Source organism: Equus przewalskii, chromosome 29 (genome assembly GCF_037783145.1).
Source record: "Equus przewalskii isolate Varuska chromosome 29, EquPr2, whole genome shotgun sequence".
Lineage (NCBI taxonomy): Eukaryota > Metazoa > Chordata > Mammalia > Perissodactyla > Equidae > Equus > Equus przewalskii.
The window spans coordinates 39,456,688-39,477,364 of NC_091859.1; the positions used below are offsets into that span (position 1 = coordinate 39,456,688).

General features: G+C 60.7%; 1 protein-coding gene across 6 annotated transcripts in view; it reads right to left on the minus strand.

The window, feature by feature from the left end:
• Window positions 1–20,677, minus strand: part of TCF20 (transcription factor 20) — a 184,688-nt gene that overhangs the window by 138,267 nt on the left and 25,744 nt on the right. Inside the window, exon 1 of one of the 6 annotated variants that reach the window (XM_070599619.1) lies at window positions 3,554–3,707. The exons of 4 other annotated variants lie outside the window; for them this stretch is intronic. The gene's annotated coding sequence lies outside the window, so the exon portion shown is untranslated. Of the gene's footprint in view, window positions 1–3,553; window positions 3,708–20,677 lie in introns of those variants that run through there. One more of the 6 variants, XM_070599618.1, reaches the window with a different exon arrangement.

The following is a 20,677-nucleotide window of genomic DNA, read 5'->3' on the forward strand; positions in this document are numbered from 1 at the left end:
AGCACAGCCACCCAGAGAATGTCTGTCAAATGAACGAGCAAATAACCGACAATTCTAGAAAGCTTCAGAGGACCCCAGACCAGTGTCTGGAGCAGGGACCCACCAAATGGACAGGAAGGGTGGAGGGCACAGGAATCCGGCCGCCTGGTGCCCACCCATCCACGCACCTACCCTGTGAGGGCAGGAGTGACCGCATGGGGGAAACAGCAGCACGAGACCCCCTCCACCACCCAACCTGGGCCAGAAGCCACCTCCCAGCCCTCCGGACCCAAAGCCTTCAGCTCAGACCACAGCAGGACTTCCTTGTTGTTAAATTGGCTGCCCCTTCTTTTTAAAGACGGCAGGAAATGGGATTTGACGACAGATGCAAAGCCATTTCCATATAGTTTCTTAGAAACACCCGGAATCAAGGAGCAGCCTGAGGAGACCTGAGGGCAGAGAGGCGGCCGCGGGCACCTGCAGAGACTCCCCCAGGACACAGCCCTGCCTGAGAGGGAAGGTGCTGGAAAGGTTCCATCTATCAGGCATCACCCACCACCTTGGAGAGGGGCCTGAGGCACTGGAAAGTGGGAGAAGCCGGCTGGGGCCTCAAGGTGCTCACGAGCAGCTGGGTTTACTGACCCCTCGTGAAAGGTGGCCTGAGGCAAGTACAGGCTCAGAGAGGAAGGACTCCGAGGGGCAGACACCTGCAGGTGGGGCATCGAGGCCAGGAGCCAAGGATGGAGGAAGGGACAGCAGCCCAGGCAGGTGGAATGGCTTGGACAGAGGTGAGAATAACATCCACTCATTCACTTATTCACTCAACAAACATTCACTGACTCTACTTCTGGTCAAGGTCCTTAACTAGCCACTGAGCGAGACTCCCTCCCATTCTCAAGGGTCACGCTAAAGCTGGTGATGGAGGCAGGACAGGAGTTGGTGATTACAGGAAGTCCGGGGACTGGGAGCACATCAGAGACACCCACCAGCCTGGGACAGGGCTGGTCAGGGAGGACTTCCCAGAGGAGGCGGCATCAGAGAGTGGCAGATGAGCCAGAGGTAGCCAGGCAGAGGAGAGAGGAAGGGTGTCCAGGCAGAGGGAACAGCATGAACAAAGATGAAGACAGGAGGTCACATCAAGTGGCTCAGACTGGATCCTGAGTACCAGGAGCCCGGGGCAGGTTCTAAGAGAAGAGTGACAGGTCAGAGTGCACATGAATAGGGGGCCTCACTCAGTCCTCTGGGCTCGCGGGGCCTCTCCTTCACCCAGTCCCAGGGCTCTCTCCCAGCGTGGGCACACCGTGGGCACTCAATGAAGACAAACCAATGGACCCACAGACTAACCTGCCAGGAGGAGCAGAGGAGCCCGGAAGGGCGAGGGGTCAGAGGCCCCCCCAGCCATGCCCTGGGCCAGGCAAACCACACCCGCTCCCTCCCAGTGCCTTTGGTGCTGCTGTGCCCTCTGCCTGGAATGCTATCTCTTCCTGTCTAGTCAACTCTTCCCTCGAGACTCAGCCCGAAAGCCCCCTCCTCCAGGAAGCCTCCTTGACCCCAGGCCTGGGTGCAGGCCTCCTCTGGGCTCCCGCAGCCCTTGGCGCTGACCCCACCCCCACACTGATGCCCTGGGTGGGGTCATGGTTCACATGTGCACCTCCAGCCCTGCCAGTGAGCATCGCGGATGCCCGGGGCCCTGTCCAACACTGGCACGAAGCAGGTTCTCTGAAGAATAAGGTTTGTGGAGAGGCTGAAGGACAGGCGATGAGGACAGGGACCCCCTCAGCGGGGAAGCCTCCTCACTGGCCCCCAGGAGCCCCAGGGGCAGCCCAGGCAGGATCTCCTCCCCACAAACACACAAAGCCACACCTGTGCCAAGGCCAGAACACAACCAGGGAAACCCCAGGCCCAGCAGGAAAGCAGCACCCCGGCCCATCTGCTCTGCCCTCCTCCCAGAATATTTAGCACAAGGCTCTGTCCCCCCACTTCTCCCCACTGATCCTGGGGCCTAGGAGAACAAATGCTCACGTCTATTCCGCTAATACAGATCCCACAACCTAGCACTATAATTGCCTATTTGACAAATGAGGAAACCGAGGCCCAAAGACAGTCTCTTTCCTGATCCCTTGCTCACGGAAAGAGTAACTCTTGGTCACAGGGGCTCCCTGGCGCGACTGGAACTGGCATGCCTGTTGTTCACACCATGACTACTCCAGGCTCCACCTAAGCCACCTCACGCCTCGCCCTCTCCAGCCCACTTTTTCTTTCTGAAACTGGGATCTGATCAGATCACTCCCCTGCTCAAGTGCAATCAATGGCTCCCACTGCTGCCTAGATCATGTCCCAACTCCTTGGCTTCCAGCCCTCTGGGGCTGGCACCTGCAACTTTCTGGTGTCATCTCTATCACTTTACTCCAGTCATAAATGTCACCCTTATGCCAAAAGCTGGGTGTCCTTTCCCACCTCTGAGCTTCTGTGCCCACCTGCCCTTCTCCCTAGAATGCCCTTCCTTGCCAAGTGGACTCTGACTTGGCCTTAAGGCATCGCTCAAAGGCCCCACGCCCTCAACAAGCTTCCCAGACACCCCGAGTCCCCAGGCGGCACTGGCCGCACTGCCTGCCTGCCTCCTCCAGCAGCCGGAGCGCTTCCCGTGCTTGGCCCTGACTCACCCCCCACCCCCCACCCCTGCCCTCACTCAGCACACCCTCAACAGCTGCTGGAATGAATAAACTGTCTCATTTAGCCACAGAGCACGCCCAGCTCGAACGCCAGCAGTTCAGCCAAGAGCCCAATGAAGGTGGCAGTATTTCACCTCGCCCAGAAATTTACTGCAACTTCTCAAGTCTCACCAGAGTGTATGTTCGGGGGGGGGGGATGGGGGGAGGGCAGGGCTGGGTGACAGAGCTCCAATTTAAACAGAGATGACAGAAAACCTCCTCCTCCTCCAGATGCATCTGGTCCATCAAGCTCACGCAGGGCCGTCCCCAGCGTCACCTCATTAGTCCCTCACCACCCTGTGAGGTAGGTGGGCAGGGAAATAATACCCCCATTTCACTGAGGGGGAACCCGAGGCTCAAAGAGGCCAAGTGACCAGTGGGCAGTGTCAAGCCACAAACGAAGGGCTCTGCTCTTTCCTCCCCATTGGGTCTTGGCGGCAAGGAGGATGCTGGACACAGCAGCGGAGCAGCTGGGGGGGTGGTGTCTGTGGGCCTTTCCCAAGGCCTGGAGGTGAAGGCGGGGAGCCGAGGTGGTGGGCACAGGGTGACCCTTCCTCACAAACCTGGAGGGACAAACGGCAGCCAGCCAGCAGGGCCCAATTAAGTAGCTGGCTTCAAAGGCACCCATCAGCCAAGAGGAGCCAGATCCCACTCGAGCCCGGGCAGGAAACCATCCCGGCTCTGTGCCATGCGCGCCCGCACATCCCCTGGCAGCCCTGTTGGCCATGCTCCCAGAGCCCCACAGGGCAGGCAGGCCCAGGCGGCCCAGGTCTCACAATGGAGGCCCCTACCAGCCCCGGCATAGGGGCATGTGCCAGGGGAGGCCTGGGCCCTGACCCCGCCACCACCCCTGGCCCGCTTACCTGCCAGTGGCCCTGGCCATGGCCACAGGCCCTGTTGGGGCATCCCAGGCCCCGCCCAGCTCGCCGGGCCTGATTTGCATATGCTAATTAGCTGCACATCCCTCGCTCCCCTTGCCAGCTTGTTTGGGGAACGGCTGGATCCGGCTATACCTGTACCGTGCTGATGTCACGCCGAGCTATTTCCAGCCTGGTTGCCATGGAAACCACAAGGCCTCAGCTCCAGTTAGGAGTTCAATATATAATTTACTTACTCCCCCATCCCCCCAGCCCCACCCCAAAGAGACTGGGGCGTACGGGGAACAATCGGCTAAAATACACAATAACACCCTCCACTTCCCTCGGAGGCCTGTGAGAGGAGAGGGGAGGAGGAGGAGGGGGAGCGCGGCGCAGTGGAACGGTAAATCCATTTTGGAAGAAGGGGGGATGGCGGGGAGAAGAGCTTTCCTCATTACGAGGAAGAACAGAGGCTGGCATTTGGGGATGATTCCAGGGAGCGGGCACAGGCCTGGTGAGGGAGGCAGGATGCGGCCCTCTGCCCAGTGACCCCCAGCACGGCCTGGCCAAGCCTTCACCAGGGACCTTGGGTAAGGGAGGACACGGGCGAGCCATGGGGCCCCAGGTGACCAGCCTCGCTCTGTGAACCCCAGGCTGCAGAGGATACCGCTATCTCTCTGGCACTGCTCCCAGCACGTCCAGCGCAGGATGTCACCAGGGCCTGCTGCTCAGAAGCTGTCCAGAGAGGCGTCAGCCACCCCAGCCCAGGGTGTGCCCCCTGGCTGGGTGGGGGAAGACAGATTATGGCACCTGGCAAGGTCCACACTGACAGCCACCTGAGCACAAGGCTATGGGGGCACCAAGGTGATGTGTGATTGTTGGGAGCCAAGTCAGAGGCGGCTTCCTGGAGGAGGTGTTGGCTGAGCTGAGACTTAAAAGGTGAAGACGTGGCTGGGCAGAGAGCATTCCCAGCAGCAACCACAGCATGAACGAAGGCCAGGATGGGTGTTCCTCTGGCCCTGTCCTTAAGCCTCACAGGCAGGGTGACCTGAGGGCTGGCCCACCTGCCAGTGCTCCAAGCTCAAGCTTCCCCAGCCCTGCTCCTGCCTGGGCAGCCATGGAAGGCCGTGGGGCCTCACTGTGTGTGTAGGTGGGGAGGCAGGGGCCTAATTTCAGGTCTCCCCCCCACCCCCCAACAATACTGCACAGCCTTCTGGGCCTGGCCGCACTAGGACCAGAGGGGCTCTGCACAAGTCATTTCCCTTTCTGACCTGTAGTTCCCGCCCCATCCAATGGGGACACTATTTGAGCCCAGAGAATCAAATGAGAGAGCAAGCGGTCAATGAGTAGAGTTTTAACCTTCCACCAGCACAAAACTTTAGAGCCAATATCTCTAATTCTCATGAGTATCAGACCCCTATTTTCTGGATGAAGAAACTGAGGCAGGGAGTAAAGAACTAAATAAAGTGTCAGGGCTGAGCTCCGAGCCCCACTTCACACCCCACAGAGATGTGGACAAACCATGGGGGTCCATGGAGGACAGACAAGGAAGCCAGCTGAGAAGGCTCGCTTCTCGGATCCCCATGGCAGGGCCGTGGTGCACTGAGCAACTGGGATCCTGGCCAGGCCTTCCCCAGAAAACCTCTCCCCCCAACCCCAGCCCACGGGCTCGCCCAGCCCTGCGTCTCTCTGAGTTCCCCTCTCCCTCATCCAGCCCCCAAAAGACCCTAGATCCTGCCATACCGTGCCACACCCCATGGCTCTGCCCTCCCATTTCTCATCCTCCCTCTGTCCCACCACTGCTGGTTCAGGAACAGGATGAGGGAGCACAGTGAGCCCCCACCTCCTCATCACGGTCCTCGAGATCGGGCCCCTCAACTTCTCTACCCTTTCCTCTTCCACTCTCACCCCCGCTCACTCTGCTCCAGCCACACTGGCCTCCCGGCTGCTCATTAAACTCACCTACCATGTTCTGGCCTCTGGGTCTTTGCACATACTGTTCCACCCATTCGAAATGTCTTTTCCCAGAGAGCCATGGAACACAGCAGTGAGAATGTGGACGATGGGGCCAGAAGGCCCGAGTCTGGCGCCAGCCTTGCCACTTAGCAGCTGCTGACCTTGGGCACCATTGACAGGACTGGCAGTCATGTTCCTGCTGTGTCTCCAGACTAGGCACACAATAGGTGCTCTGCATGCGTCTGGGAACAGATGAGGGGACCGACACTTGGATACACATGAACAGCAAACATGTGACCTGAGTGACCCGCAGGCCTCGTCCGGGCTCTGGAGCCACCCCTAGCCCGGATCCTGACTTCCCCAGCCACATGGCAGCAGCCATAACTTCAGGGCGGCTTGGGCGCTGTGAGCACCTGGCTGGAGGACACACCTCTCGCAAGGGCCCTCTGGAGTGGGGACCCCAGGCCAGCCCCACAGCCGGGCATACTCACAGCTGTGTTTGTCCACGTGCACGGCCATTCCCACTCCCCCACCACCCAGTAATGTACACACGGCCTCCCAGGAAACTGCAAAAAATGAGTTAATATAACATTATGGCTGAGAATTTAAATACACAGGAGTCAGGCAACGCAGACTTACAGTTCCCCAAGCAACTGTAAAAACCGCACGAGCAATTGAGGAGCGAGGGCTGGCAATGGATTTAAGGCCATCTCGTTCAGAGGCAGACCCAGGCGGCCGCGCCCTGACCTGCCAGTGACAGACAGAGGCCCAGACGGACGGTCCTCACAGGCGTGAGGGAGCACCGGGCTCCAGGGACATGCAATTCAGGCCACATGGCTCACTGGACACGACCCTTTTGGGGATACGAGGGAGACCCCAGCAGGGGCTGGAAGGAAGACCCCTACCCCACGGCCCTGTGAGCGGGGCCCCCAGTTTCCCCCCACTCCAACTGCACCCACAGCCCCCACCCCGCCTTCTATGGCCAGCTCACTCCAAGGGCTCAGGACCTGCACGCAGCCTGGCACTCCTGTCCCTCTCCATCTGCAGAGACACATCCCATGAGGCAGCCTCCCAGGGCCTCCTGTTCCCTCTTCAGCAAAACAGTCTTGTGTGTAACTACTGACTCAAGACAACGGGCTCTGGGTCCTGCTGGGGGACAGCCCAACCCCACCCCAGAGGGGCCCTGGGACCCTGGCAAGTTGCCGGCTCCCCTGTGCCTGTTTCCTCATGGAAATGGGGGCGCTCATAGCCGCCCCGCAGGACAGGGACAATCAGATGAATTCACATATGAAACATTTAGAACACCACCTGGCACGTGGCAAGTGATTATGATTGTTGCCACTGTTGCTTTCCCTTCCAATTCAACAAGAATCTGAGGAAGCACAAAACACAGGCAGTGGCACCTAAATAAGGGAAATGGAGGGAAGAATTCATTTGTTCATTCATTCATTCATTCATTCACTTAGCAGACTTATCGAGAGCTCACTGTGTCAGGCCCCAAGCTGGGCAATGAGAGGCACCTGTGGACACTCAGGAGCTAAACACAGGGGAAGGGAGTCCCAGCAAACACCTTAAGGTCCTTCTAGAGGCTGGCTGCAATCTGGCTCGGGGCGTCCCAGCAGCCATCACACGTGGAGGGAGGGAGGAGGGCATCGGCTGGAAGACATCAGAGGGACAAGAAGCCCTTTTCTTGATCATGACATCAAACATGAGCAGGAAGGGTCCAGGGTCTCCCTGGGGAGGACACAAGGAGGGACTTCCGTGGAAGAGACAGGGCCTGCAGTGGGCCAGGAGAGGCGGGCAGAGGTTGGGAGGGAAGTTCCCTCCTTACTAGAGATGCATTGGTCCAGCAGAGCACGCGGCCAGCAGGAGGATTCCTAACACGTCAGTGCTGAGCAAATGAATGAGCGATTGAGCGAATGAATGAATGAGCAAATGAAAGAGTGAAGGTGCGTTCTGGGAGTCCAGGCCCGGATCACTCACGCAGCTCAGTCTTCTTCGGCCTCTAGTTCAGAGGCTGAAGCCCCCACTGGACAGCCCGACCAAGGACGTCTGAGCTCCAGGACCCTAGTCCCAGAGCCTTGGGGAGGCTGGGCTGGCAGCCCATCTTGCGCCAGGAGAGGGTGGGGCCAGCACTCGGGGGCTGCCCAGACAAGAGGGGCTCCGAGGACGCCAGAGCTGGGAGGCCCTCAGAGGCCATCCCGCTCAAGCCTCTGGCCTCAAGGGGAGGAGCGGTATGTTCAGGTGAAGGGACAGAATGGAGTGAGAGAGGCGGGGTGAGACCCTCGGTCATCAGGGGTGACCTCTCTGAGGAGGTGATGGCTGAGCCAACCCACGCCCGGCTGTGAAGGTAGAGCATTCCAGGCAGGGGTCCCGCAAGTGCAAATGGCCAGAGGCAGAAACAGGAAACGTCATGAAGTAGTGGGCGCTGTGGTTGTGGTTCAGGGCACAGACCCTGGAGCCAGGGGCCCGGATCCGAATCCAGCTCTGAGCCTCAGTTTCCCCATCTGTAAAATGGGGGTGACAACTGTACATACTTCAGGGGCTGCTGTGAAGATTAAAGCACAGAGCAGGCAATGCGGGAGCTGGTGTTATCATTACTGTTGTTATTATGGGGCGGGGCAGGGACTGAGGGACACGAGAATTGGGAGGAGGGGCGACAGATCAGCCAGCAATGGTGAGAAGTAAACAATTAACGTCGCCAGGCCTGATAAGGTGGTGAGAAAAACAAAAACTGGGAGATGAACAGAGGCAGTGATACCAGAAAACAATCCACGATTTGAGAAACGATCTCCACCACTTGTTCTGAACCATGTGGTCTGCTAATGTCCTTTCCCGGCCACTGTCTCGTGCGATCTCCCGGCCACCTGGGGAGGTGAGGACACCAAGGGCGGAGAGGCGAAATGGCTGGCCCAAGGCCGCCAGCCCGTCTGTGGACAAGGTGAGGCCAGAAGAATCCCGGCCTGGGTTCTCTCCTTGTCCCTGGCCGGGTCCCTCTTTGTCCCGTGCTCTTGTCCCTGGGCTCAGGAAACTGCTGAATGAATGAACGAACAGACAAACGTCTGAACGTCAAGCAAACATGAGTCAGATCTCACGCTGGCAGCCCCAGTTCAGGGCCCTGCTCCCAGCGTGCCGGACTCTCAGCGTGCCCTCCCGGACCAGGGCTCTGCTTTTCCCCGCGGGGCACACGGACACTCAACGGAGCCACCGAAAGGTGCCGGGGACAGCAGCCACCTCTGGGCTCCCTACGCTGTTCCAGGGACAGGACCAGGCAAGGGGATGTTCCTCCCCCAGGAGCCCAGAAGCCCAGCAGCCACTCCTGGGCCGGCTTTGGGAAGGAAAACCTCCAGGAAAGTGCCCTCAAGGTGTCCCCTCCCACCTGCTGGTCCCTCCTCAGCCTCCCCCTCTCACCTTACCAGGTGGGACCCCTGGGGCCAGGCCCCTGACTGTCCCAGCACCACCACCATCTCCTGCCCAGCAAACCACCGTGGTGTCCTCCGCAGGGGCATTAGCGAGAGGCAGGGCTGGCACCAGCCCGCAGCAAGTCATGCCAGCAGGGGGCCTGCAGACCTAACCCCACTCTGCTGCTGGCCTTTGTGCCACACCGCGGGCCTGGGCCTCGTGCCAGGAGTCCTGGCGGGCAGGACACCAAGGAGGGGCCCCAGCCTCACCCTCAAGGAGCTCAAGGTCCAGACCAGGGTCAAAGGCAGGCAGGAGTGACCCCAGCTGGGGCCTCACCAGAGGCAAGGGCCCTGAAGCTAGAAGGACAGAGAACTTGACACACTAGGGCTTCGAGGAGAAGCGGGGGTGGAGCCGAAAGGGCCTGAACAGAGAAGGACGAAAGGGACAGCGGGAACACAGGCCAGTCTGAAAGCCCAAGGGGCGCAGGGGCCGGGAGCAGGGGCTGCGCTGAGCCCCAACGCTGCCCCCGCCTCGCTCTGTGGCCCAGGGTGGGCCTCAGCCCCCCGGGATGAAAAGGACCATCAGAAGCTTACCTCGCAGGGCAGCCGTCACTGCCATCCTTGCGGAGACGAAGCCACCTGGCGTCTGGCGGTTGACGCCCCAGGACACGTGTCGAGGAGCACCACCCAGACTGCCTCAGGGCCAAGAGCGGTTTCCCGGCTGCCAGGGTGCTGGCTGCGGAGGGCTCACACCGCTGTGACCCTCAGCAGAAGGGAGCCGCCTCCCCTGGGGACACCCTCTCCCTGGGGACAGCTGTACCCAGCGGCCAGTCAACACAGGGCACGACGGCCTCGATCTGGGACGGCTCTGCAGGACCACGCCAGCTCCATGCCCAAGGGGTCCGGGGGCCTCTGCTGCGACGGCGCCACAGCCCAGCCTCACCCTCCGCCCTCACGCTGCTGCTCCGGGAGCGCTCCCCGATACACCTCCCACACGGGCACCCTGGAGCCTGTCTCCACGGGAGCCACCTGTGACAGTGTCCTCTCCTGTCCCGGCTGGCCTGAGGCTGAGCGGGGAAACTCCCAGCAGACGTGAAACACGACACCCTCGCCAGAGGTCATCCTGTGGCAGACCCTGTGATGCGCATCAAAGACCCTAAGCCAGGCGTGTGCTGGGGCCCAGCGGGCCAACGCCAGGCTCTGCGCGAGGACGGGGACAGCACTGAGAGCACACCCAGCACAGTCCGGGGGAGGAGCACTAGACTCAGAGCCTCATGGAGCTGGGCAGCATCCCCAGCTGGGCTGCCCCAGGCCAGTCCTGCACCCCTCTGGGCCTCAGTTTCCTCATCTGTGGTCTGGATCGAGCTTTTAAGTTAGCAGAGAGCTGCCACATTCACTCCCTGAGGTGGCTTTACCAGGCTGTGTCAGCCTTGCTCACCTTCTACAGAGGAGCCAAGAGAGGGCCCGTGACCTGCCCAGGTCACACAGCCAGGTGAGCCAAGAACTGGAGCTCTGGGCACAGCCCACCCTGCACTGCTAGTGGCTGCTCAGTCCCTTAGGGAGCACTTCCCGAGCGTCTTTTTCTGGTGAGGAACGTGCAGATCTTTCTCCGCAGCCTGAAATGAATCCCCACGGCATCAGATCAGGAGGAGAAAGGAATTAATACGTATTAAATGACTACTGTATGCCAGGCACGTCCCCAAGGGACTAACCGTCATGACAGCCGCAGGAGGCAGGCGGTACTCTCCCTACTTGGAAGGGACGGCAGAGGCACAGAGCGGTCACAGAGCCGAGCCGGGGTTGGCCCCACGTCTGTCTCCGAGGTCAGCACTGCTACACTGGGGCCACGGGGAAGCCCTGGACACAGTGCCTGAGAACACAGCTGGATGCAGCCCCTCCTGACAGGGTCTCCGAGGAGGAGAGGCCTTGTGTTGAAGCAACAGGAGGGAGAGATGGGCGCCTGCCACGGCCCTCAGAAGACCCTGCCTGAGGGAGGGCGTGACCTCGGGGCTCCCCAACCTGCTAACCAGACCCAAAGGGGCGGGCACAGGCCTTCCCAGGAACCTACAGGGGTGAGCGGGCGCCTGGGAAACGGGGGGAGGGAGGGCTCCTAATTTCCTGAGTGGGACCCTCGGGGGCCCCTCCCCAAAGGCATTTCACACACATTCCCACACTGAGCCCCCACCTCCAGGCTTTGATGGGGGGAGTGAGCCCATTTTACAGACAGGAAACAGAGGCTCAGAGACGGCACTTTCCTTACCCAAGAGGACACACAGAAGAAGGGGTGGAGCTGGGCCGTGAGCCCTGAGACTTCCAGGCCGCAGGCTACAAGGACACCCCAGATTCACAGAATCCAAAAGTACACGTGTGACACCTCACTGACTACTCCCCAGCTTAAACCAACTCCTGGAGGTCCTGCCCCATCAGGCCCCACACTCCCGCCCTTCAGATCTTCTTGCTCTGACCACACGTGCCGCCCTCCACAGGGCCTTTGCACAGGCTTTCCCTCAGCCTGGCACACTGTCCCCTGCCTCTGCCCTTTTTAGTCCTACCTATTCCTCCCATCATGGCACTGGGCCTCCTCCTCCAGGAAGCCTCCATGATCTCCCTCAGTCTTCGCAGCCCTTGTCTCGGCTGCAATGTTACTTTTACATCTGTGGGCGTCCACTGAGCCGTCACTGTTGTTGAGTCAGGCCCCATCTTCTCTTAGGTGAACCTAAGCATCCTGTCCGCCACCCTCCCAGGCCGGGCCACAGAGAGGCTATGAGCTGCTCCCTCTGCACGTCCTGGGCTGCTCTGCCCACGTGTTCCCTCCAGCCAGGCTGGACACGCCCCCTGCAGAGCCCAGGAAACAACCAGGGTGCCCTGGGAAGGCAGGTGGCCTGGAGCTGGCCTCCTGAGGGGTGTCCTGGAGGGCTTCCCGAGGCAGCACAGGATGGGTGCCCTCAGGATCCAGCTGCCTGATGGCCCTGAGGTCCAGCCCTCACCGAGGGTCTCAGCCCCAAGACCCCAGCACAACCCACAGGGCTCAGGCCCGTTCTCAAGCACGGTTCCCAGTCCACAACCCACCTTGAACCTGGGCTGGTCACCTCCAGCCTTCTTTCCTATCCCCAACCTCTTGGTTACAAGCCCAGTCCTTGGCTTCAGACTGCCCAGGAGCAAACCTCAACTCACTCACTCCCTTGCTGTGTGACTCTGGGCAAGTCACTTAACCTCTCTGGGCCTCAGTTTCCTCATCTGTAAAATGGGGAGTGGGACCACACTACCTAACGGGGCTGTGGGTGGAGTCAAGGGGATGATATATGTGAAATGCTTAACCTGGGCCCAGCACATGGCACGGACTCAACACACCTTTGGGAGCATCATTGTTCACTCTCGCTGAATTCATTTGCTGGGACACGTTCCAGGCCCCAGAGGAGGCTCCTGATGCAGGCCTCAGCCAGGGATGGCCATGCCAGGCTGGAGGAAGCACAGGAGCCGAGGCTGGGCTCTGTCGCCAGCCCTCGCCAAGGCAGAGGTCCAGCCCATGCCTCCCTGCCCACCATTCATGGGCCCGCTCTGTCATCACCTGCATCCCACCAGCCTCCCCCAACCCCGGCCCAGCTCACTCCACATCTCGGCTCTGGCAGCTTCAGCTCCCCCGCCCCTCTCTGCACCAGGGCAGAGACCCGCTGGGGTGAATCTGAGAAGCCAGTCCTTCCAGAGCCACCGCCTCCCCAGGCAGGCGACAAGAGCAGCAGTCACACCAGGCAGCAGTGCGGAGGAGGGAGCAGGGTGGCGGGATCCCTCCGGCAGCAGCGAGGCCATAAAGCTGTCCTTCCTCCAGGCTCTCAGGCCGCCCAGGGCTGCTCGCGTCTGCCCGGGCAGCAGGGGCAGCGCCTGTCAAGTCAGGCACCCAGCCTGGACACACCTGCTTTGAGTGGCCACAGGACAGATGGCCACGCAGGACCCAGGGCCCCACACGTCCCTCGCCAGGAGGAAGAGGCCGTGGTTATTCGGAGCAGAGTAAGGCGAGCGAGCACAAAGTGGGGAGAGAGGAATGGGGATGAGGCTGAGAGGCTGTGAATGCTGGGCCAGAAGCGGAAGGTGGGCTCTGTGCTGGGGGAGCAGGGAGCCACGGACAGTACAGGGAGGAGGGAGTGTTGAGACAACAGGGGTGGTGGGAACAGGACAAGAGCAGACACACCTGGCAAGCCACCCAGGAGGCACTGAGGGGATGCAGGAGGCTGGAGACGGGGCCTGGCTTCAGACGGGGGCAGAGAAAACTGTGAAGCAGCCAGTGCCCTCCCACATCCGCCCTCTGGAGTCCCCTCCATTCCCCTGCCCGCCCCATCTCTAAGCCAGGCCAAGCCCTCGGAAAAGGGTGGCATCAAATTGGTTGGAAATGGCTCAGGGGGCGGTGGGGGGAGTGTGGCCTCTGGAGCTACTAGGTTCAAACACAGGGCCTGGCCCAGAGTGACCGAGACCCACCCACCGCCCAGTGGAGGCCCCGAGCTGCCTGCTGGCCCCTCCCCGGCCCTCCTCTGCTGTGCAAGCGCTTAAGCCCTGGACGAGATGCCAGGTCCCAGCTGAGCCCCCTCCTCGTCTGGGTGCCCCTGTGGACTCTACCCCAGGCTGAGCCGACAGCCCCTGGTCCAGGGCCCCTCAGGGGGCCACCAGGTAGACCTGAGGCTACAGACGCCTGCAAGGCACCACCCTCCCATGCTGTGGGCCTCAGTTTCCCCACTGCAGCATGGAACAATGACCCTTCCTTCAGGGCTATCAGCAAGGTTAAATGAAAGATCACACAGTGAACATGCCCTGCACAGGGCATGAAATTACTCCCTGCCCTGGGAAGCACGGACACCTTCAGTGTGCTACCAGATGACACATTCCCCCCCAACACCACACTCCCTCCTACTGCCTACCTCAGAGCCTTTGCACATGCTGTTCCTCCTGCCTGAAACACTTCCCTGTGTCTCTCTCCCCATTGGTTGAGATGGGCTCAGTTGCCACCTCCTCCAGGAAGCCCTCCCTGGCTCCCTAAATGAGGCCAAGGTCCTATGAGTCTCTCCCACCAGAATGCCAACTCCACGAAGGCAGGATGGTGGCTGGTTTGCCCACTGCTGCGTATTGTCATAAATATTCGCTGAATGAATGAATGAGATACAATAACAACCATCCAGACCTTCAGTGACAACACAAGGCCATCGGGGGTGACGGGGCCTGCCCTGAGGGCTGCAGGTGCTTGTGGAGGCTTCTGACCCGGTCCTCAGTGTCTGAAAAGGATTCCCAGAGGAGGTGACACCTCAGCCTGAAAGCTGAGACATGAAGCCACAAAGTCCCAACACCCTCTTTACAGATGGGGAAACTGAGGTCTGGAGTCAGGGGGCTGCCCCGTGAGGGTCCGGGGGCTCTGCCAAGTCCCCCGCCCCCGGGTGGCCCCTCCCACTCCCCAGCACCACCGCCTCCCGCCCTGGGGGCCTGGTGGCGGGCGCTCAGGTTCGGGTGCGCGAGGCTGGGTGCGCGGCTGTGCGGCTAAGCAGGGCAGCTGGCAGCTCCGAACCAGCTGTTTGGATGACAAACTGCGTTCAAGCTTCATTAGGGTAATCACGGGCTCCCCTCCCGGCAGCGCCGCGGAGCGCGACTGTCAACCTGAACTAATCAACCCAGCCCCGGGACACCGCCGCCGCCTGACGAGCCACCGAGCTGCCTGGCGCTCCTGGCCTGGCCCAGCGGGCTGGGCCCGGAGGAAGGCCAGCCTCGCAGACTGCTGCACGGCCCCCAGGGTGGGCGAACCCCAAAGGCCCCATCCTCACAGGATGACAGTGACTGTCACTCCCATTCTCACGGCTGGGACACAGAGCCCGTGAGGGGATGTGACGGAGGCCGCACAGCTGTGGGCGGGAAGCCGGACTCAAACCCAGGTCCGCAGGCCATCACTCCTGCTCCCACCGCCTCCCACACCTGGGCAACCCTCCTCCTTCCCCCACTTTGAGGCCCAGCAGGCTGAGCCTGGGGCAGAGGTGGGGCAGCTGCGTGGTCCTGACAGCCCCTTGATTGATCTGGGCGCTGGGCCCTGCACCCCAACAGGGACATCTCGGCTCTGGTGACACAGGTGCGGAAAGCACCCTGCCAAGCATGGGGGCCAGTGCTGGAGCGGACATCACTGTCAGGGGTGGCATCTGCCCTGTAACCAGTGGCCACCTCCCTGCTCGGCTGGGCTGCCCCTGGGCATCTGCCCGTCTAAGCCAGCCCGTCCACCCCACATCCTCCAAGTCAGAACTCGGCCAGAAGTGGCAGGTCTGGCTCCCTCGTTTGACAGTTAGGGAAACTGAGGCCCAGAGAAATGGTATCAGAGACGGTGGGAAGCAGTGGAAAGAATACAGGCTTCAGAAGCAGATGTACATACATTCATTGATTCATTCATTCATCCATCCATCCATCCACTCACTCATTCACTCAGCAAACACTAGCGGAGGGGCTGCAGCACGGCGGGCCTCAGTACACGATGAATGAGCAGATGCCTCGAAGAATGGGTGAACAAATCAACGAAGGGTGCAGGAGATGCAGCCGTGAACTCAGCAGACACCATCCCTGCCTCCTGGAGTGGAGTTTACTATCTGGTGAGGCAGGCAGATGCTTAACTGACAATTAATTACAAATGACACGGGCAGTAAAGTAAAAGCATGAACTAGCCTGATGACATCCACCAGGAGGGCTCAGCCTGGTCTGGGGAGGTCCCGGCAGCAAGCTGGAGGAGGTGACACTCCAGCCAGGCCCTGAAAGGAAGCTCAAGGCAGACAGGAGGAAGGAACAGCATGTGCAAAGGCCCTGAGAGAGGAAGGAGCTTAGGGCTTTTGAGGACGCAGGGCCCATGCACCTACGTGGCCGGAGGGCAGGGACGGGTGCCAGTGCTGGTGCAGGCAAGGCCAGGGGGAGGATGCAGGCCTTTCTTCCAAGGGCGATGGAGCCACTGGTGGGTCGTGAGCGGGAGTGATCTCTGGGTGCTGTGGGGAGAATTAGCAGGAGGGTTCGAACCCCATTCCGCCGACTTGTGTGAAAACAACAGCAGCGACGACCCGCAAGACGCCGTGCTGAGCGGAAGCGGCCGACGCGACCAGGGAAACTGCGACTCCGTTCACGTGAGGTGCAGACTGACAAAGCCAGCCTCTACTGTTGGATGCCGGGGTTGGGGGCTGTCGGCGGCAGGGGGGCAATGACCAGAAGGGGCACCAGGGAGCCTCCTAGGTTTTTGGGAATGTTCCGGTTCAGGACCCGGATGGGGTGACACGACTGTACCTGGATGTGAAAACCCATCCAGCTGTACACTCAGGACTTGCACACTTTTCTGTATTAAACTACACCCCCAAAGTAACTAAGAACAAAACGGGAGCGCCAACAGGACCTGCCTGGCCGCGCGGAGGGTTTACAAGGATGGCGTGTACTCAGGTGTGCACAGCCGGCCGACGGCCACTGCACCATGAACGCAGGGCGCACTGAAGCAGAAACCCATCTGGCTTCCCCCGCACCCTGGCCCTCTGTGGGCCTCAGTTTCCCCATCTGCAAGGGGCCAGTGGTCTCCACCTGCTGCAGGGGCAGCAGAGGAAAAGGGGTAAAAACCCTCATATCCAGGCCCGAGTCCACGTGCTCCAGCCACAAACCTGAGACCGACTCAGAGGCTGGGACCCACGGTTCCCAGGCGTCTCTCCCAGCTCTGCACACAGTGGGTGCTGAACCAGCAACCCAGTGCCCAAGGCCACACACGGGGCGGCAGCAGGACCCAGGCCAAGCCCAGGCCTCAGGGTGCCCACCCATGGACCAGGCCCTTCCTGCACACTCACTATGTGCCAGGCCCAGCTCAGGACCTCCCTCCCAGAAGGAGCTCCAACCCACCATGGTGGCTGCTCCAGGGCCACCAGGATGCGGGACTACAGCCACAGGGACAGTGGGAGCCCAGGCTGAGCCCAGGGCTGCAGCTGAGGGCAGACTCCTGTGGGAATGAGCTCTGTGAGGCCCTGAAGGAGTCACCAGGCAAAGCCGAGTCAGGACTACATCATCTCCACTTTACAGAGGAGGAAACCGAGGCCTGGAGAGGTCTGGTATCCCAGGGCTCCCCGGATGGCTGGGCTCCCAACGGTCAGCCCAGCAGGCACAGCCCAAGCTCCCAGAAGGAGAAGCCAGTGTGGTCTGTGCATTGTCCTCCCCACCACCTGGGGGCCGCTCACGCACACAGTCGGTTCACTCAGGCAGGCAGTCAACGAACACCGACAGAACCCCCACGGTGTGTCGCAGGCACTGTCCTAGGAGCTGGAGGTGGACAGTGAACAAGGCTAGTGGGACACGGATTCCAATTCAACGGCAGCCCTGTCTGCGACTCACTCAGCAAACACCAGAAAGAACCACAGCAGTAAGGGCAGCACCCAGTGCGCGTCCTGCGCCAGGCGCTGCACTAAACATGACCTCATTTAACCCTCCGAGCAGCCTGGCGAGGGAGGCACTGCCGGGCCCATTTCACAGAGGAGGACGTGGAGCTCGAGCTCAGCCGTCTGTCTGCCGAGAGGGTGCTGGCCCTCTGCAGGTATGATCTCGCAGGCTCTGTGCCCGCCCGTGTCCCAGACCCAGGCCCTGGCTGGGTGCGGTACCCAAAGCCACCTGTCCTTAGCCCATAAGCCACCCCAGCTGTGGCCTCTGCCTATGCTCCTGGGATCTGGGCTCCACAGGGCCACGTGGGCCACCCCTGCCCTGGGGACCCTCCCCAAAGCAGGTCGGCCCCAGGGAAGACCCCAGCTCTGTGCTGGCCCCCATGAGGCAGGAAGAGTAAGGGAGACAGACGAGCAGGCAGACAGCCCACCCGGAATGCTCTCCCTGCTACACCCACCATGGCTGGCACCTTCCCTACCCTCAGGTCTTGGATAAAGCATCCCTAACTCTCTGCCTCCACCAGCGTCTCCCAAGCCCTCTCTTCAGTGCCCCCAGCCTCCCCACAGGGCTCCGCCCTCTCTCCAGTACCCCCAGCCTCCCCACAGGGCTCCGCCCTCTCTTCAGTACCCCCAGCTTCCCCACAGGGCTCCGCCCTCTCTCCAGCGCCCCCAGCCTCCCCGCACAGCTCTGCCCACAGTCCGGCACTGGACAGGTTTCTGCACCTTCACAGGTTGACTGTCTGTCTGTCCCGCTACACTGTGAGGGCCAGGACCTGGTCTGTCTTATTCACAGATGCACCACCGCACCTTGGCCCCCAGCACGGGATCTAGTACGTAGTAGGGCCTTGACATTCGTGTTAAGTGAATACAGCTGCTCAACGAATGTTGCCTGGCAGAGGGAAGAGCCCAGGGTTGTGGGAATACGGCGGGGACATCTGTTCACCCCTGTTCCAATTCGGGGAGGGGACGGGGACATGTTTCAGGCAGAAGGCTCAGCAGAAGCAAAGCCCTGGTGGCAAGGAAGACCTGGGCTCTGGGGACCTCCGGAGCAGTCACTGAACACGGAGAGAACACACAGTGTGAGGCTGGGGGGCCAGCAGGGTCCCGGAAGGAGTGACATGGAGCCTGGGAGGGCTCCAGCTCTGGAGCAGGGGGGTCCCCCAGGTCACCTCCCAGCCCTGCCCAGACCAGCGTGGCCCCCAGCTCACCTTCACCCCCAGGCCTACCCATAGTGGGCAACCAAGGTCTGTGGGCCAGCGTCACCCCTCCCCTGCCCACAAGCACCAGGAGCACAGTTCTGGGCGTCCACCATCACCCGTGCAGGCTGCAGCCTGTGACCTTGGCCCCATTAGCACGGCCTCCTCCAGCTGAGCCAACCAGCTGGCAGCAAGAGGCAGAGCAGCTCGGGGGAGCTCCCCACTGCAGAAGGTGGCCCGGCTGAGGGCAGCAGGCTATGCCACTTCCCTGCTCCAGCCAGAGCCGGAGGGGGGACAGTGGTAGCAAGAACTGGCTGTGTCCAGGGCAGCACACAGCTCCTGCAGCCACACCAGCCCCATGTGGCACTGCCTGGCACAGCGGGTGGTCAGGTGGGAAACTGCTCCGGACACCCTCCGCCTCCCTAGCCCTTGGCTCCCACCACCCCTCCTCAGGACAACCTTGGCTTCAGCCACCACCAGCTCTGGCTGCCCCTGAACCCCTCCAGCCAGACGTCCCCCAGCTCAGGCTGCTCCAGGTATCCCAGCTCCCCAGATGGCCCCCCATCCTCCCAGGTGCTCAGTCCAGAACCTGGGGCCACGCCTGAGCCTCCTTTCTCCCCCAACTCCCCACGTCACATGCACTCTCAGCTGCACCCCACTGCCACCTCCCTTCTCCCCATCTCTGGCTCCAGAACTGCTACTGAGATCCTCTAAAAATTCCCTATCACAGGGAGAAAAACCAAGCCCCTTCCTGGGCCCAGAAGCCCAGTATGATGTGGCCCTTGCCCCCCGACCCACCCTCATGCCCACCACACTCCAGTGACACTGGCCACCCTTCTGCCTCTTGACAAGCCAAACTCAGATGTGCCATAGGGCCTTTGCACATGCCTCTACCTGGACACTCTTCCTCCTGAGCTCCCCATGGCTGGCCTTCCTCATCCTTCAGGTCTCAGCTCAAACGTTCCCTTTTGGAGAAGCCTCCCCAGAGGACCCTGGCCAGTGGCACTCACATGCCTGCCCCACCCCAGTCACCATCACTTGACTGTTTCACGTTCTCGGGCACCTCCTTCTTAGCTCATTGTCTCCCCATCAGCCTGGGAGCTGCATGACTATGTGGCTGTTACTGAGTGGTCACTGCTGCATCCTCAGGGCCTGACACACAGTAGGTGCTTCACAAATGCGTTTAATGAACGAGGGAATGAATGGCCAGTCTCCACAGTGCAGCTGGACCTGCCCACACCAGGGGCTCCAGGACCATGTGTGTGCTGCAGCCTCACGTCCGAGGCCTTGTGGTCTGGCCTTGGCCTCCTTCTCCAGCCCCGGCCCTGGAGCTTCTCCTCTCGCTCTGAATCCCAGACCCACACTGGGCTGGGCTGCCCTCCCTGCGCCTTCCACACCAGCAAATTCCTCCTCATCCTCTCCAGGCGCCTTCTCGACCTGCCGGAGCCCACGCCTCCTGCTCCTGCTCATCCCTCCCCCAGTCCTCAGCACCTTCAGCCTATCCCCCTCCTCAACCTGGCGTTCACAACCTGGCATCAGCTTCCTCCCCAACCTCTTCTCCTGTCATCAGTGCTGATAAGCCTTGGTGCCACACCCAGTACTTGGTGTCCCCATCCCGCACTTCCACGCTTCCATGCCTTTGATTCCTGCTGTTCCCTCTTCCTGAGTGCTCTCCCTCCCCGTCTCTGCTGCATGAACTCCTACTCATCCTTCAAGACCCAACTCAAAATATCACTTCTTTTGTAAAATCCTGCCTGATTTTTCTTATCTGTCAGGACTCTATTGGTTGCAAGAGAAAGAAATCAACTCAAGATAGCTTGAGCAAAAAAGGGAACACGTCTGCTTATGCAACTGAAAACTCCAGGGGAGGTTTCAGGCACAGCTGGACCCAGAGGCCCAAATGAAGCAATACACACTTCCATCTCAGCTCTGCAATGACCTTATCAGAGATTCCCCCCCTAGATATGGCTGTGGAAGAGGGTGGCCAGCAATCCCACATTCACACTCTCTGGGTTCAGCAATCACAGTGAGTCAGTCTCCCCAGCATGCGTGCTCTGTCAAAGTTCCAAGGAAACCTCTGACGGGCTCAGATGGGCCATGCGCCCATTTCTCAACCAATCATTGTGGCCAGGAGGATGGGGTGTTTGGGCCCAGCTGGGTCTCATGCTCACCCTG